This window comes from Cucurbita pepo, chromosome LG19 (genome assembly GCF_002806865.2).
Source record: "Cucurbita pepo subsp. pepo cultivar mu-cu-16 chromosome LG19, ASM280686v2, whole genome shotgun sequence".
NCBI classification, from domain to species: domain Eukaryota; kingdom Viridiplantae; phylum Streptophyta; class Magnoliopsida; order Cucurbitales; family Cucurbitaceae; genus Cucurbita; species Cucurbita pepo.
The window spans coordinates 2861788-2878728 of record NC_036656.1 but is presented as its reverse complement, the minus strand read 5'-3'; positions in this window follow the sequence as shown (position 1 = coordinate 2878728).

The following is a 16941-nucleotide window of genomic DNA, read 5'->3' as shown; positions in this document are numbered from 1 at the left end:
AGATCCAAATTGCTTCCGCATGTGTTATATTAACACCATCACCTATCAGATCACCATGGCAAACAAAGTACCTTACGAGTGTTCTTAGGCTACAATTTGTGTGAACGGTATCTATAGCTTCGTGGGAGGACTAAGGGTTCCTGATCAATTCTCACTGTTCCTAGCCGTTTCGCATGAAAAATGTGTCTTCATGTCTTACAGACCACTAGGTGGGAAAGGAGGGGTCACGCCCCCCAATAAGGTGGTCTATCATGGGCCTAGGAGGTACTCAGCATACCCCCTGGTACGATACCATATAGTCTCAGAGTGCCATGCAAATGTAGCACCTCATAGAAAGACACTGGTCATTAAAGCTCGGCATAAGAAACTTTTAGGGTTTAAATGAAAGGATGGAGAACCAAAGAAGCCCCAAGGGCCTAATACCAGAACCAGACGTCCTATAGCCAAAGAGAAGTCCATGGGAATCTGTTAAGCTTAGGATGCGATGAAAGCCTACAAGTAGGTGGCTTACTGAGTATAATTTTGATACTCATCCTAATTTTCCTATTTTTTTCAAGTGTTCTCAGGTTGCCGGTCGAGGTTGAGGAGCGTTTAAGAGCTGTGCGGTCACAGAGGGGATCTTTTCGGCGCGTCAGTTCCTTTTCAGTCATTTTGGAGTCTTTTGTATTTCCTTGTTTAATTTGTATCCCCTTTGTAATATTTTGAAAAAATGTCTCTTTATTATGTTTTATTTAAATAATATTATTAACTTGTACTTTTCTTTTCTTTTATTTTATTTTTGTCTGTTTTCGCTTTTGCCTTTTGGGTCACAGTCCGAGTTTTTGAAGCCTCGAAAATTTGGTCGTGACAGATTTGATCTAAGATTTTGAATGGTTCAATAAAGCATGGGCTCAGCTTTCCCTTACGTCCTAAACATAGGACGCCCTTCACAGGAGTCACCTTCAAGAATACCATGTCCCCTAAACTCATATGCCTTATGTCAGTGTTACTCTTTTATCTATTATGAGCCATGAGCCATGCAAATTATTGTTCTAATCTTTTTCATGGCCTCATTCGTAGCTTGAACTATCTCTTGTCCTAACAACTCCCATTCACCTTCCTCGTCTCAACACACTCAGGTTCTTGTGGTCAGTGTAGATATGGTAATTCTCTCCATACAAGTACAAGCACTACCATAGCTAACTCCAAGTCATGGGAGGGGTAGTTCTGCTTGTAGTACTTCAACTGAAGGGAAGCACAAGCGATCACCCTCTTGTTTGCATCACTATACATCCTAATCCTATTCCTTTCTTAGTGGTGTCACTATAAATCAGATGACCTCCTAAGCTCTCTGGAACTATGAGCACTAGGGCCGACACTGACCTCTATTTCAGATCTTAGAAGCTAGCCTTACATGCTTCATTTCATATAAACGAAACACCCTTCATAGTAAAATGCGTGAGAAATGATGCTATCTTGGCAAAATCTCGTACGATTCGCTGATGTACCCTACCAGTCCTAAGAAATTGTGTACCTTAGTAATTGCAGTCCGGCGAACCCACTTGGTGACAACTTCCACCTTTGTTGGGTTCATTGAAACCCCATCCTTCGACACCATGTGCCCTAAGAATGAGTCTACCATAGTAAAAATTCTCACTTGGATAACTTGGAATACAACTTATTTTCCCACAAGATCACCAGGACTTTCTAGAGATGTACCTTGTGTTCTTAATCCATTTTCAAATACACTAGGATATTGTCTATGAATACGATGACAGATGTGTTGAATCACTCCTTGAATATTAGATTCATTGACTCCATGTATATGTAGAGGCATTGGTGAGTCCAAACGACATAACCAAAAACTCATAGTGGTCGTACCTCATTCTAAATGTTGTCTTCGACACATCTTCTTCTCTATCTTAATCTGGTGATAGCCTGATCAGAGATCTATTTTGGAAAACATTGTCACCTCCTTGAGTTGGTCAAACATATCTTCTATACGGGGAAGAGAGTACTTATTCTTCAACGATCTCTTGTTTAATTCCCTGTGATGCACAAACACATTGATCCATCGTTCTTCTTGACTATAACATCCTAAACCTACCTCTAGTAGATATTGTCTACTTTAACCCATTACGTATCGTCGTCAATCTTACAGTTTTAAAACATGTCTGTTAGGGGGAACGTTTCTACACCCTTACAAAGAATTCTTTGTTTCTCTCTCCAACTGTTGTGGGATCTCACATTGACAATCAACACTGGAGCACTCAAAGAGGATACCTCAGGATAGATGAATCCCTTGTCCAACAAGAATTGCAGTTGCTCCTTCAAAACCTTACTATGAAGAGAGTAGGTTTGACCCTCACATCGAGACAAGCAAAACAACGACCCTGAATTGGTGCCATCTGCCACAAGAGGCTTAATATAGAAGAATTGCATGATGCAACCGGGAGGATGGTGTATCATCCAACACACCATATAACGTGTGAATTGAAGAGGAGACGAGGCATAAGTACTATACGAACAATGAGTAGATATGAACGTTACAAATAGGCTTATCAGGGTTGGGTAAGGAACCGAGCCTTAACCTCAAAAGTTAGGTTCCAAAGGGAATTTGGACATGTGGTTCTAGAGTCAAGTTTGTCCATATGAAATATGAAAAATCATCAGATTTGGTGTCAATCGAACACCAGATGGATGTTTCGCAACAACGTATGTTCGTTCACCAAAATCATGGTGTCGGCTCTCCACCACCACTGGACCCTGTGACCTAAGTATGTTACCCTGTGACACATGTGTGTGTCACAATGAGGGCGAGCATGCGTGTGTCATAATGATATGACATAGGCACGAGAGGGCCAATACCTCTATAGAACCAAGATGGATGGATGTTCGAGATGTCTCAATATTATAAACAACACGTGTGCTCATTCTTGATGGCATAACCAAGCGAGCTCTGATGGCCAACAACATCCCGTGACTTTGGATGGTGTCAAGAAATAATGCCCATGTTAATTAGGAACCAAGATATAGTGAGATCCCACATTAGTTGGGGAGGGAACACAATACCCTCTATAAGAGTGTGGAAACTTCTCCCTAATAGAAGCGTTTTAAAAACTTTAGAAGAATCCCGAAAGGGAAAGTCAAACAAGGACAATATCAGCTAGCGGTGGACTTGGGTTGTTGCAAAGATGATGTTGGATGTGGTGTTGCATTGTGACCTTGGCCTCAACCGATGGCAAAATTGAGCCAAATGACTTCGCCTAGTGTAGAGGTAAGGTAGTTAAGTCATAGACGATTGAATATGCACGTGCATGCATCATGTGCGGCCGTACAAACTTAAATTCTGCACAAGTGATGAACGGTGAGCGAAGATAAACTTCACCAAAGATCCGATGAAGCCACAAAGTGGGTGAAAAACGAATATGGGGCTTAGGTTCTCTTTAAGACTAGTCATGAGCGTGTCAAGATTACAACATCACATGGTTGAAAAAGTACAACCGTGACACTAAGCGGGACTTTGAAAACAGGTCTGGTACCCAGTTCGAGCTCTATGCAGAAATTTACAACTCGGGAAGGGGGTGCTTCTAGTATATCCTTCGACAAAACATCAGAAAAATTGTTCACCATCGGTACTGCAGACAAGAACTGCTCTTCCTTTTTTTGTATCTACGTACTAACCAATATTACCTAGACTCGTTGCTGGATTAATCTCTTTGCTTTCATCATCCAAACTATCTTAGGGAAAACTACAGTGTAGGTACCCTTAAACTAAAAACTAGTTCTTGATGGCGACGAGAATACTACTTCCTTTTTATGACAGCCTATGCTATAATGGTTCTCAGCCAACCAATCCATTCCCAGAATAACATCAAAATCCATCATACTAACAACTATTAGGTTTACATCTACGGTCTATTCCACTATTACTAGTTGTCCAACTTTCACTCTATTAGTAGCAACTATGTCTACACCTACTTGGGTACTAACAAATAACACATGCAATAAGAGTTCTAACTCAAACCTTGCCTGACTAACAAACAATATTGATATAAATGAATCCGTAGACCCTTAATCAAATAAAGTTAGGGTAAAATGCCCCAAGACAAATAATGTACTTTTCACCACTCTGTTAGAGTTTCCAGCATCTCTATTGGTGAAAGTGTTGCTTGGGAATGGGTCTGTATAGGCCTTCCTATACTACTTGGGCCTCGAGTTGGGTTAACCAAGTTTTCAGTGTTCTTTTCTAGACAATTCATAGCCATGTGATCCTCTTGGCCATACCTGAAGCATGCTTTAGCCCGGACTAGGCACCATCTCCAATGTTTCCTTCCACACTCGCTAGATCGAGGTCTCTCATCTCCTCTGACTCCCTATTGACCCGAATGCTCACCGTGCCTCAAGTCCCTATGGTTACTATCTACCTTTTGCAGTTGGTGCACAAGTGGTTGACGGTGCAGTTGTATCTGATTATACCTTCACTTTTGTCCTATGGTGATTGATGTTGTTGTTGGCCCTTGGTGTTTTTTGACTGCTCTCTCCATAGCCTTAACTGCTCTCATGATAGCATAGGTGGTAGGAGGTATGATGCTCAGGCTTAGAGGTTTTCTAAGCCCTAAGCCATCTTCAACTTTATGTCAACCAAATCAAGGGAAAACTACTTCAATCTCATGAACTCTCTCTTGTAGCCAACAAAAGAGGTCTATTTTGTGTTAGCTAAGTGATTTCTTGTTGTATTCAAAGTTGGGCTACATCCGAATAATATTCCTCCAAAAAGCCTTCTTGAATTGGGTCTATGTTACTACAACTTTGTCGGGGATAAGGATCTTCCAAGTGTCCTTCCACCATGTTTATACATCGTTCTGATGCACAAATGATGCACATGACATTCGGGTAGTTCATTAACCAAAATATTGTCTCCATCAATGACAACCATAGTTGTGCCACCATCGAATCCTCTGAGGTCCAATTAAAAGTACGAGGGTTGTACCTCCTAATATCCTGCAGGTACCTCGCCTCTCTTGTTGACATTGCATTGTTGGCCTGTTGAATGGTCACCATTGTTTGCATCATGACTTAAATGACTCTCCCATCAAAGGTCACCATTGTTTGCATCATGACTTGAATGACTCTCACATCAAAGTTACTGTGGAGTCCACTCCATTCATAGGCGCCATAGGAGGTGCCACTATTGCTTCTTTTTTAGTCATAGATCCCTCGCGAGCTGGACTTTTTCTACCTGCCTCGTCCTCTTGCAAGGTGTTGTCCTCTTCTACATCCTCTTCTACGTCCTATAGGTGACATGATCTAGGACAAACACACAATACTCCAAGTCTATAACCCTCATGAACATTGATAAGATAAGGAATCAATACAAGGGGAATAAGATTCGAATTACCTTGTTGATTGAATATCTCAAGGCAAGAACATTGTTTGAGATTCGAATCACTCCACAAGCAAGAAAATGCCTCGACGTAGTTGGAGGGTTATAACTCAACCCGATCTTTACTTAGGTTTGGCAGAAACTCAAGTCATCATATCTGATGATGGGGTTGAGGATCCATTGACCTATAAACAGGCAATGAATGATGAAGATAGAGATCAGTGGATTAAAGCCATGAATCTTGAAATGGAGTCAATGTACTTCAATTTAGTCTCGGAACTTGTAGATCAACCATATGGGGTAAAACCTATTGGTTGCAAATGGATATATAAGAGGAAACGAGACCAAACCGGTAAGGTACAGACATTTAAAGCTCGACTAGTAGCAAAGGGTTATACCCAAAGAGAGGGGGTGGACTATAAAGAAACCTTCTCTCCTGTTGCTATGCTTAAATCGATTAGAATACTCTTGTCTATTGCCACATTTTATGATTATGAAATTTGGCAAATGAATGTTAAGACAGCCTTTCTAAACGGTAATCTTGAAGAGAGTATCTATATGGCTCAACTAGAGGGGTTCATTGAACAGGATCACGAGCAAAGGGTTTGCAAGCTTAAAAGATCCATTTATGGGTTGAAGCAAGCATCTCGATCCTGGAATATAAAGTTTGATACTGCGATCAAATCTTATGGCTTTAAACAGAATGTTGACGAACCTTGTGTTTATAAAAGGATAGTCAACTCTACAGTAGCTTTCCTGGTGTTGTACGTTGACGATATCCTACTAATTGGAAATGATGTGGGAATTCTGACTGACATTAAGCATTGGCTGGCGACACAATTCCAAATGAAAGATTTGGGAGAGGCTCAGTTTGTTCTTGGAATCCAAATTGTTCGAAATCGCAAGAACAAAACACTAGCTTTGTCTCAAGCATCGTACATCGACAAAATGTTGATTCGATATAAGATGCAGGACTCCAAGAAAGGATTATTACCTTTCAGGCATGGAGTTCATTTGTCGAAGGAACAAAGTCCTAAGACACCTCAAGAAGTTGAGGATATGAAACACATTCCCTATGCATCAGCGGTCGGTAGTCTGATGTATGCCATGCTATGTACCCGACCCGACATATGCTATGCTGTGGGAATTGTCAGCAGATATCAGTCCAATCCGGGACGTACTCATTGGACTGCCGTTAAGAATATCCTCAAGTATCTTAGGAGAACGAGGGACTATATGCTAATGTACGGTGCTAAGGATCTGATCCTTACAGGGTACACTGACTCAGATTTTCAGACCGATGTAGATACAAGGAAATCGACATCAGGATCTGTCTTCACTCTGAACGGAGGAGCAGTAATATGGAGAAGCATAAAGCAAGGTTGCATTGCTGATTCCACCATGGAGGCTGAGTATGTTGCTGCTTGTGAAGCAGCGAAAGAATCTGTATGGCTTAGGAAGTTCTTAACTGATTTGGAAGTCGTTCCAAATATGCATCTTCCCGTCACTCTTTATTGTGATAACAGTGGAGCAGTTGCAAATTCAAAAGAACCAAGAAGCCATAAGCGAGGAAAACATATTGAGCGCAAATATCATCTCATAAGGGAGATTGTGCAACGAGGAGATGTGATCGTCACACAGATAGCTTCAGAACACAACATTGCTGATCCATTTACAAAGCCCCTCACGGCTAAAGTGTTTGAAGGGCACCTAGTGAGTCTAGGACTACGAGTTATGTAATCTAGGGCAAGTGGGAGAAAAGGCATGAGTATGTGATGCCCTAGTTTATTGTATTTCTCTCTACTCAACGTTATAAAACCCCACTAGAGTTTTAGTCCAAGTGGGAGTTTGTTGGGTTTTATGTCCTAAAACTCATAGTTTGTAAACAAAGATATATTCTATTTTCAATAAAGTTATTATTGTTGTTTATTCAGAAAAAATTGTTATTGAATAAAGTGAACTTTACGATCATTAATCTAAATCCAATAAACTAAGAACACTCTGGCTATAGTATGACTACTTGAACTATATGTAGAGACATAAGAGTGGATCAAGTTCAAGTATATAGTCAAAATGATCTATAGTATAAGGATAAGGCTGAGTACCTTATTCTGGGGACACTATGGATGCGGCCCACTTTTGTATATGATATAAACAATGCGATCACTAAATTGTGCATGTGGAGACATGTGAGTGGGGGCGTCCTATGCAATGAGTATTGCATAAGATCGGACCATGAAGAAAACCACTCTCACTTTATAAAGTCGTTTACTGTTGAGACTGATTTTCTTTTCATTCGATAACCTAGGTAACTCGGTTTTAATCCTGAGCTAACCATGAACTCCTGTTTATTCGGAATTATCCTTAGATTTGCATGGGTGAGAGTGGCTCTAGTTCGCCGACTCAACAGGCCTCCCATTTCAGGGGTAAGACTGGGTGAATGGCTGGGGACGTGGGGTGCAAGACGGAATTCACTCCTACCCACTTTTAGGGATAGAAGAAAGGTAGTTCCCTTAAGCACTGACTCCAGGTCTTGAACAAGGGGCCCCACCCTCTCATTGGCCTGAGAGGGATTCGGTTTACTGGTTGGACCACAAACCAATTGTTTATTAGAGGATCAGTGAGACATAAGGAACAAGAAGTAACTTCAGGGGTAAAACGGTAAATTGACCCAGCTCTAGTTACGAACAACCTGTGAAGGATCGACTTACTAATCATGGTTATATCAGATGGACAGAAATATATCTATAGTGAGGGGAGTGCAACTACTAGGCTATAGTGGAGTGTCCTAGTAGTTAACGAATGTTGGTTAACCAGGTTAATGAGTTTAATCGGTTAATCTTGAATCGTTGGAGCCCATGATCTATAGGTCCATTAGGTCCCTCTGCTAGCTCATATCGGACTAAACCATAGAACAGTGTGACGAGTGAGTTCGAAGTGTTCGAATTCAAATTAGGGAATATGCGTTACATATATACGATATATTTAACCGCAATTTTATTTTATTTACGAAATAAACGAAAAGAGAGAATCTGAGATATTTAAATAAGATTTAAATATCTTAATCAATTATGTGTCGGAATTGACTGGGATTGGCATTTGAATTAATATTAAATATTAATTAAATAGTTTAATTAATTATTTAATGTTACTTTAATTTGAAATTCATTATTCAAATTAATTGTTGAATTAAAATGAAGAAAGTCAAAATGTTGACTTTCATCTAATTAAAATGAAGAAAGTCAAAATGTTGACTTTCATCTAATGGAAAAATCATGTTAGTGGAATTTTGAGGTGTCAAAATTTGGTTTAACCAAACTTGCATGTTTGCCAAATAAACCCCACAAGTTTGAGTGGAATTTTGAGTGTCAAAATTTGGTTAACTCAAACATGCATGCTTGCCACATAATCTCAAACATTTGAGTGGAATTTTAAGTGTCAAGATTTGGTGATCTCAAGTTTGCATGAACATGCAAACTTGACTCTTTAAATAGAGTGATCATGATACTTGGAAGGGATTCTTCATCTTGATGAAAAACCTCTCACAAGCACTCTCTTTCACGTATACAAAATCCCTCCCAAGTTTAGTCACTCACCGGATTCCACAATCCCGTTCTAAGGCCGGAGAATAGTGGAGAAGACACTAGTGGTGGTTCGAAATCGGTTCGTGAGGCAAAAGGAGTTTGAACTACAAAAGGTTAGTATTTAAACTCATTAAGTTTTAATACTTATGAACATGCTAGTTATTTACTATAATTGATGTTCTAAAAGTGCCTAAGATCCAAATTGCTTCCGCATGTGTTATATTAACACCATCAGCCGGGCTCTAAAATACAATGTGTCATATAGAGGCCTCATGTTGGTACAATCAAGGGATTCCCAACTATCCCTTGGTCTAGACCTCATCCACAAAGGTGAGGGTAATGTTAAAGGTTGCACCTCACAAATACTTGGTAAGGATACCAAAAGATTTAGTCAAATTCCATATTAAGTAGTTAGGAATAGTTAGAGGTCGCCCCTCACAGATAGTCATCAGTAATTATCCTTTTGGAGCTATAGTAGTAGGATAATGTCCTAGAAGATAGCATGTAATAGAGACACCTCATGTGGCTACGATCAAAGGATCCCATTATCCTTTGGTTGGGAACTCGTCCATAGGGGTTAGAGTAACAGATAGTTGGGCGCCCCTAATAGATACTTACCCAGTAAGAAAATCAAAGGGTTTATAGTCATGCTCCAAGTTAAGTAGTTTAAAACTATTAGGAAGGCCATGCCCTATCCCTTGCCCTATCTTTGTGGCAGTAGTAAGGTCATGCCGGGAGAACATAGTAACATTAGGAAGGTCATGACCTATCCCTTGCCCTATCTTTGTGGTAGTAGTAGGGTCATGCACGGAGAACATAGTAACGCTTTACAAACATAGTAACCAGAGAACTTACAACCTTAATGGGGCATAACCGCGAAATTTAGCTCCTACGTGGAATTAAAAGAGTTGTAGGGTTCACCCTATCTAACCTGAGGAAACAAATTAGAAGAGTTGTAGGGTTCATCCATCTTGCAAAAGCATCTTATGGAGCCGTTGTACTATTTCAGAAGAAGAAAGATCGGACATTATGTTTGTGTTAGGATCGATATCAGTCGTTAGCTCTGATACCAGTTGTTAGGATCGCACAACAACGCACACGCTCGATCTAGATGAACACAAAGAATGGGATAGAGAAAGTTGCAAGGAGAACTCTGGCTAAAAGGATTTTGTATTGATGACTTCAGGTATGTACAACAAGAGAGAGTATAGAGAATAGAAAAGTACATTTTCAAAGCTCTACCGGATCAGATATATATATATGGTATAGTTTACTATATATAGCTTTACCAGATTTAGCCATCTACTATATATAGCTATTTACCATATATAGCTTTACCGAAAACTCATTAAGTTTTAATACTTATGAACATGCTAGTTATTTACTATAATTGATGTTCTAAAAGTGCCTAAGATCCAAATTGCTTCCGCATGTGTTATATTAACACCATCAGCCGGGCTCTAAAATACAATGTGTCATATAGAGGCCTCATGTTGGTACAATCAAGGGATTCCCAACTATCCCTTGGTCTAGACCTCATCCACAAAGGTGAGGGTAATGTTAAAGGTTGCACCTCACAAATACTTGGTAAGGATACCAAAAGATTTAGTCAAATTCCATATTAAGTAGTTAGGAATAGTTAGAGGTCGCCCCTCACAGATAGTCATCAGTAATTATCCTTTTGGAGCTATAGTAGTAGGATAATGTCCTAGAAGATAGCATGTAATAGAGACACCTCATGTGGCTACGATCAAAGGATCCCATTATCCTTTGGTTGGGAACTCGTCCATAGGGGTTAGAGTAACAGATAGTTGGGCGCCCCTAATAGATACTTACCCAGTAAGAAAATCAAAGGGTTTATAGTCATGCTCCAAGTTAAGTAGTTTAAAACTATTAGGAAGGCCATGCCCTATCCCTTGCCCTATCTTTGTGGCAGTAGTAAGGTCATGCCGGGAGAACATAGTAACATTAGGAAGGTCATGACCTATCCCTTGCCCTATCTTTGTGGTAGTAGTAGGGTCATGCACGGAGAACATAGTAACGCTTTACAAACATAGTAACCAGAGAACTTACAACCTTAATGGGGCATAACCGCGAAATTTAGCTCCTACGTGGAATTAAAAGAGTTGTAGGGTTCACCCTATCTAACCTGAGGAAACAAATTAGAAGAGTTGTAGGGTTCATCCATCTTGCAAAAGCATCTTATGGAGCCGTTGTACTATTTCAGAAGAAGAAAGATCGGACATTATGTTTGTGTTAGGATCGATATCAGTCGTTAGCTCTGATACCAGTTGTTAGGATCGCACAACAACGCACACGCTCGATCTAGATGAACACAAAGAATGGGATAGAGAAAGTTGCAAGGAGAACTCTGGCTAAAAGGATTTTGTATTGATGACTTCAGGTATGTACAACAAGAGAGAGTATAGAGAATAGAAAAGTACATTTTCAAAGCTCTACCGGATCAGATATATATATATGGTATAGTTTACTATATATAGCTTTACCAGATTTAGCCATCTACTATATATAGCTATTTACCATATATAGCTTTACCGAATATAGCTTTACCATATATAGCTTTACCATATATAGCTTTACTATATATAGCTTTACTAAATATAGCTTTATCGGATATAACCGTTGACCAAGCTATAAATAAGTATCAGGCTCCATAGCCTAACAGTTTGTGCATTGATTAAAGGGCACTAAATAAAGTGACAGTACACAAAAATTACCCATTACCATTATATTCGATTTGTTCTATCAGCTCCATGAGGCTAAATACTTCAAACTATTGGACTTATGTTCGGATACTGCCAAGTGTATATTGCTCGAGAGGATGAACTTGGAAAACTTGTGAAATAAGATATGGGTGTTTAAGAAATGCTAGGCCGAATTGACTTTCCAACTGTTCTTCAACATAATGTAAAGTTGTGGAGTATTCCGTCGAGCATGTTGAGAGACATAGATGGCAGATTTATTTGGACATCCAGGATAGAGTTATTCATGTTCTTGATGATAACGTTTAATATCTTTTCGAGCTACCATCCCCAGACTAATAAATAGATTGAGTGATTCAAATGTTTTCTAGAAGAATATTTACGACAATTAGTTGACGCTTGTTGGGTGCAACTACTAGATGTGGCTCAATTCTGCTTTAATTGTCAAACTAGTTCATCAACTTGGAAGAACTCCTTTGAAATTGTGAGCGGAAGACAACCATCCCTGCCCCATATTATTTACCACCCATATGCAATGAAGAATCCTCAAACCCAAAACTTCACAAGAGAATAAAAGTAGACAACAAATATAGGTAGAAATTACTTAGAAAAAGTTTTCAAACATATGAAGAATTGGACAAGCAAAAGGCATGTCCCCCAATTATAGTAGGAGAAATAATCCTCACCCAAAACTTCACAAGAGAATAAAAGTAGACAACAAATATAGGTCGAAATTACTAAGAAAAAGTTTTCAAACATATGAAGAATTACCTATCGGTTTTTGCAGCAAAAAGAACCAATTTTTTAACTCGATCGCCGCCAATTCATTCGACCTGCCGGGACAACCGCTGCCGCCTAGGGTTGAGTTATCGCAGTACGGCAGCTATGTGACTGCGGCTATGTGACCGACCGTAAATATGGCGACGAACGCTAGCCGATCCTCCCGGGTACTCGAATGCTTCTCCTTCTCGGGGATGTACCCCACGGATGTGTGTATTTTTGAGCTTTTCATTTTCTTCTACTCGAGCCTGCCACTTGTGTGTTGTTAGGTCGACGCTCTAACCACTTGAGCTATTCAACTAGACTATTGATAAATTTGGCTCCTCTGCAATGATATACCACCGATGGCAAACGGGCGAAAGAAAATTTCTCGGAAGAAAAAATAACTGAAAGTAAAAGGAGAGAAATTTGCTGAAGACTGGATAATATAATTAAAATTTCTCGGAAGAAAAAATAACTGAAAGTAAAAGGAGAGAGATTTGCTGAAGACTGGATAATATAATTTCGATTCTGTTTGAATAGTTTAAATAACAACTGTAATTCTAAAAATCGAAAGTAGTGGGCAAAAACTTGCGCACAAATTTGGCCAAATGGCCAGCAAAAATTACGCTCTTGCATTTGGTAGCGTTAATTCAGACTTTTGAAAAGTAAAAAACAACTAACGAAATCTAAGGAAACCATACCTTTTATTTAATATCCTTCACCATCTTTCCCGAGTTGTGACTTTGCTTCCATGTGATACTTGGTCGGGTGGCACTCTATCATCTTAAATTGCTGCAACAACTTCTTAGCATAGGTCGATTGCTTTCGCATGATGCAATCTTTCCTTTGGTCCACTTCAATACCGAGGTAGTACTTAAGTAACCCGAGATCATTCGTCTCAAATTCTTTCTGGTATACGCTCCTTGTTCTTGCGAGCACTTCATGAAATCCAGACTCTTTAAGCTCTTATAAAGACCTATGTTCCAGGCCCTTGGTGCTTGTCGTAAACCGTAGAGGATCCTTGACAACTTGTACACTTTGTGTTCTTCGGCTTTGATGACGAACCCTTCTGGTTTGGCAACATACACTTATTCTTGGAGGTCACCATTTAGAAATGTTGATTTGACGTCCAAGTGAATGATCTCCCACCCGTGTTGAGCTGCAAGGGTAAAAATCAACCTTATAGTGTCCAGTCTGGCCACAGGCGCGAAAACCTCCTCAAAATTAACTCCTTGTCGTTGCACGTATCCCTTTGTCACGAGTCTTGCTTTATGCTTGATGACATTTCCTTCACTATTCTTCTTCAACTTAAACACTCACTTCAAACCGATGGGCTTGTGTCCGGACGGTAAGTTAGTTAGTGCCCATTTCTTGTTATTCTCAATGCTTGAAGCTCTTTTTGCATGGCCTCCTGCCACATCGTCTCAGTTGCTGCCACATGGTAGGTTGTGGGCTCCTTGACCGCGAGCAACACTAACTCATTTAGATCCAATTCTTCTTCAAGTTTATCCGCATAAATTTCAACATGAAAACGAAACTTCTTTGGTTCATCCTTTGTTGTCGATCCTCTTGTGCTCTCGTCTGAGCTCTCTTGTTCTAGAGAGTCCATCGCGCCTTTTGGTATACCGGTGATGATATGTGTGAACTTGTTGGTGTTGTTGTAGGGGCACTTTCTAGGTCTATTGGGTCTCCCTCTAGTTTCACAGTAGTGAACTTTGTAACAAAGTGCTTGTTATCGACAACACTGCACCAATTCCACTTCTTCTCTTCTTCAAATACTAAATCTCTACTTACACGAATTTTCTCATGTTGCGGATCATACAACCTGTGCGTCTTAGTCCCATCCTCTACGCCAAAATTCACCATCTTTTGGCTTCTGTCACCAAGCTTTTTGATATATGGTTTTGTGTCTTAACATGTGTTGTACAACCGAAGACTCTTAGGTACTCGAAGTGATGTGTCTTGCCGAAAACTCTTAGGTACTCGAAGACTCTTAGGTCTTAACATTTGTAACTTCCTTAGATCTTTACTTAGAGTGATTATCGAAAATAAGAGGACTTACATGTTCGAAAACATCTTTAAAACGACACAACGAAATATTAAATAAAATAAATAATTTTTAAAATAAAAAAAAAAACCCCGATTCTGACCTAAGTCTAAGAAAATAAGTACAACTATTTATGCATGTGCCACGGTGTAAGGACCCTAGATTTCTGCTTACTTAGAGTGCTACTAACGTCTCATGTTTATCTCTAATGCAGAAATATAACTCTTAAAAGAAAACATCATCTATCGTATAAGTGTCAAAAACATTTAAAACATCATCTTCTCTAGAAAACACAGTCATGGTGTTAGGTGTTTAAATACGAAATATTAAAATTTAGAGAAAACAAAAACAATTAAAAAATAATTTAAAACATGAAATGCAAGACTAGGAATTTAAATATGAATCTACTCTATGCACATGCCACAGTCTATGCTAGCGATGCTGTCGTCCTCTGTACACGTGCGTCTTGCCTTTGAAAAATATTCAGTAAGTGGCCCCACTATATAGGAGGTCATGCAAATGCAAACACATGCAATCATGCTCTTGGGATCTATCTCTATCTCATCTAAGGGTGGCCTCCAGTCTCGAACAACTATGAATGAGTAGTACTTCCCTACACACGACCTACACGTGCGAGTATGAATCTCTAGGTGGGCTCGCACACCCCCTGGACCCTCTCTGGTCACGCTAATGTGTAACGACGTCTGGAGGTTAGCGGAAACCCTCCCCATAAACAACTTCATCATCGTACTGTGCGCGTCCGCACTCATCATCTCTGGCAAATATCCCAATGCCTATAACATACAACATGCATAATGTCCCTCTAAATCTCATCTTATCATCTCTTCTGACACAACCTCTAATATAATCTCTTTGTTATATTAAGTAACACATGCTCATGAATATTGATATTAATATCATTTTCATGTGTCCTATGTTGGTCTATCGACATGATGAAATATGACACTCATCATCATAAAGCATGTATAATATGGAAAACATCAACATATTAAGTTAAACATCATGCAATCATCATACTCATCATATCGCCATAAACTGCATCAAGCATATCAAGTACATCATACATCAAAATATATATATTACGCACATCATAATGTATCATAACTCAAGCATCATAACTCATACATCATCATATACTCATGCATCATCATCTACTAGTATACGACATCATACGATATACCTCATACATCATCATAACTCATATATTATCATAAATTGTAACTCATACAATTTCTAGCCTATTCTATAGTAAGACCACGTACTTGGTTAACCTTAGCCGAAGTACTCCCTAATTTAATTAACGTAAGCTCCCGTTCCTCGAGAGCTGCTCCAAAGGTTACTGAGGTTTGCTTCCTATCACACCATTCGTCACTTTTCATTAGTATTTCACATTTTAACTAAAAATCTAACTAACAATGTGAAATATGAATCTAAAACGGCCTCGATTACCTTAACTGGGGCTGGAAACAGGTCCAGGAGGGTCGAAACAGTAGAAACAGGGCTAAAAATGCAAGCTAAGCCAAAAGCAGCCGAGGAGCTACCGGAAAAGCCGTCGCACCGTCCCAGCCGCTCAAGCTGAAGGGCTGCTTACGCCGCGACTTGACATCGGGTCAAGGCGCGGATCGAGGTTTGGTCCGGATCAGCTCGCGGGTCGCGCAACAGTTTTTTACGTTGTTTCTCTTCCTTTTTCTCTCTCTATCTCTCTTTCGACTTTTCCTACTCTCTCCCACGAAGTTTCGTGGTTGTTGGACGTTTGTGGAGGGAGATCGGGAATTCTTCCAAAAATCTAATTTTCGATTTTCCTCTCTCCGATGATGCGACAACGATGGCGCTGCATGTAACATGTTGATCGCTTTTGGATGTATATAATATAAAATGATGTAAAATTCACAAGAATAAGTGCAAATCACAAGTATAAGTATCTTTTTGGTTAATTGTAGAGATAAAAATGAAGTGAGTTTGTGGGTAACATTCAAATGGTGTTGGTGATTTTAAACTAATCAAACGAAATTGAGCTCAAAGTGCCACTACCATTGAAAAACAGAAAATGATGAGAAAATAAACAATAATAAGAAAGGTTGGACTGATCCTGATTAGTAGTTTGAAATTTCTATTAACAAAGTAGGAGAAGAATTTCTCTCTCTCTCTCTCTTTTTCTCTGTTTTTCTCTCTGTTACCAGTACTGTGGGCGTTGGCTGAAGGCTTGCTGAAAGATGGGCATTTGGAGAGGGTCGTGGAGCGTATATCCGGGACCCTCCCGTTATTTCCAGTGGTTGACGAAAAACTCGTGAGTTTTCTAGCGACTAGGTAAATTTATTTTTTTTCTCTTTTGTGATTCGCTATACATGGTCTCGAGTTGCGATGTCGTTGTCAACTGTATAGCGATGTCTTGCCTTTACGTGAGAAAATAAGAATAGAGCATGGCTTGAGTACCCGTAT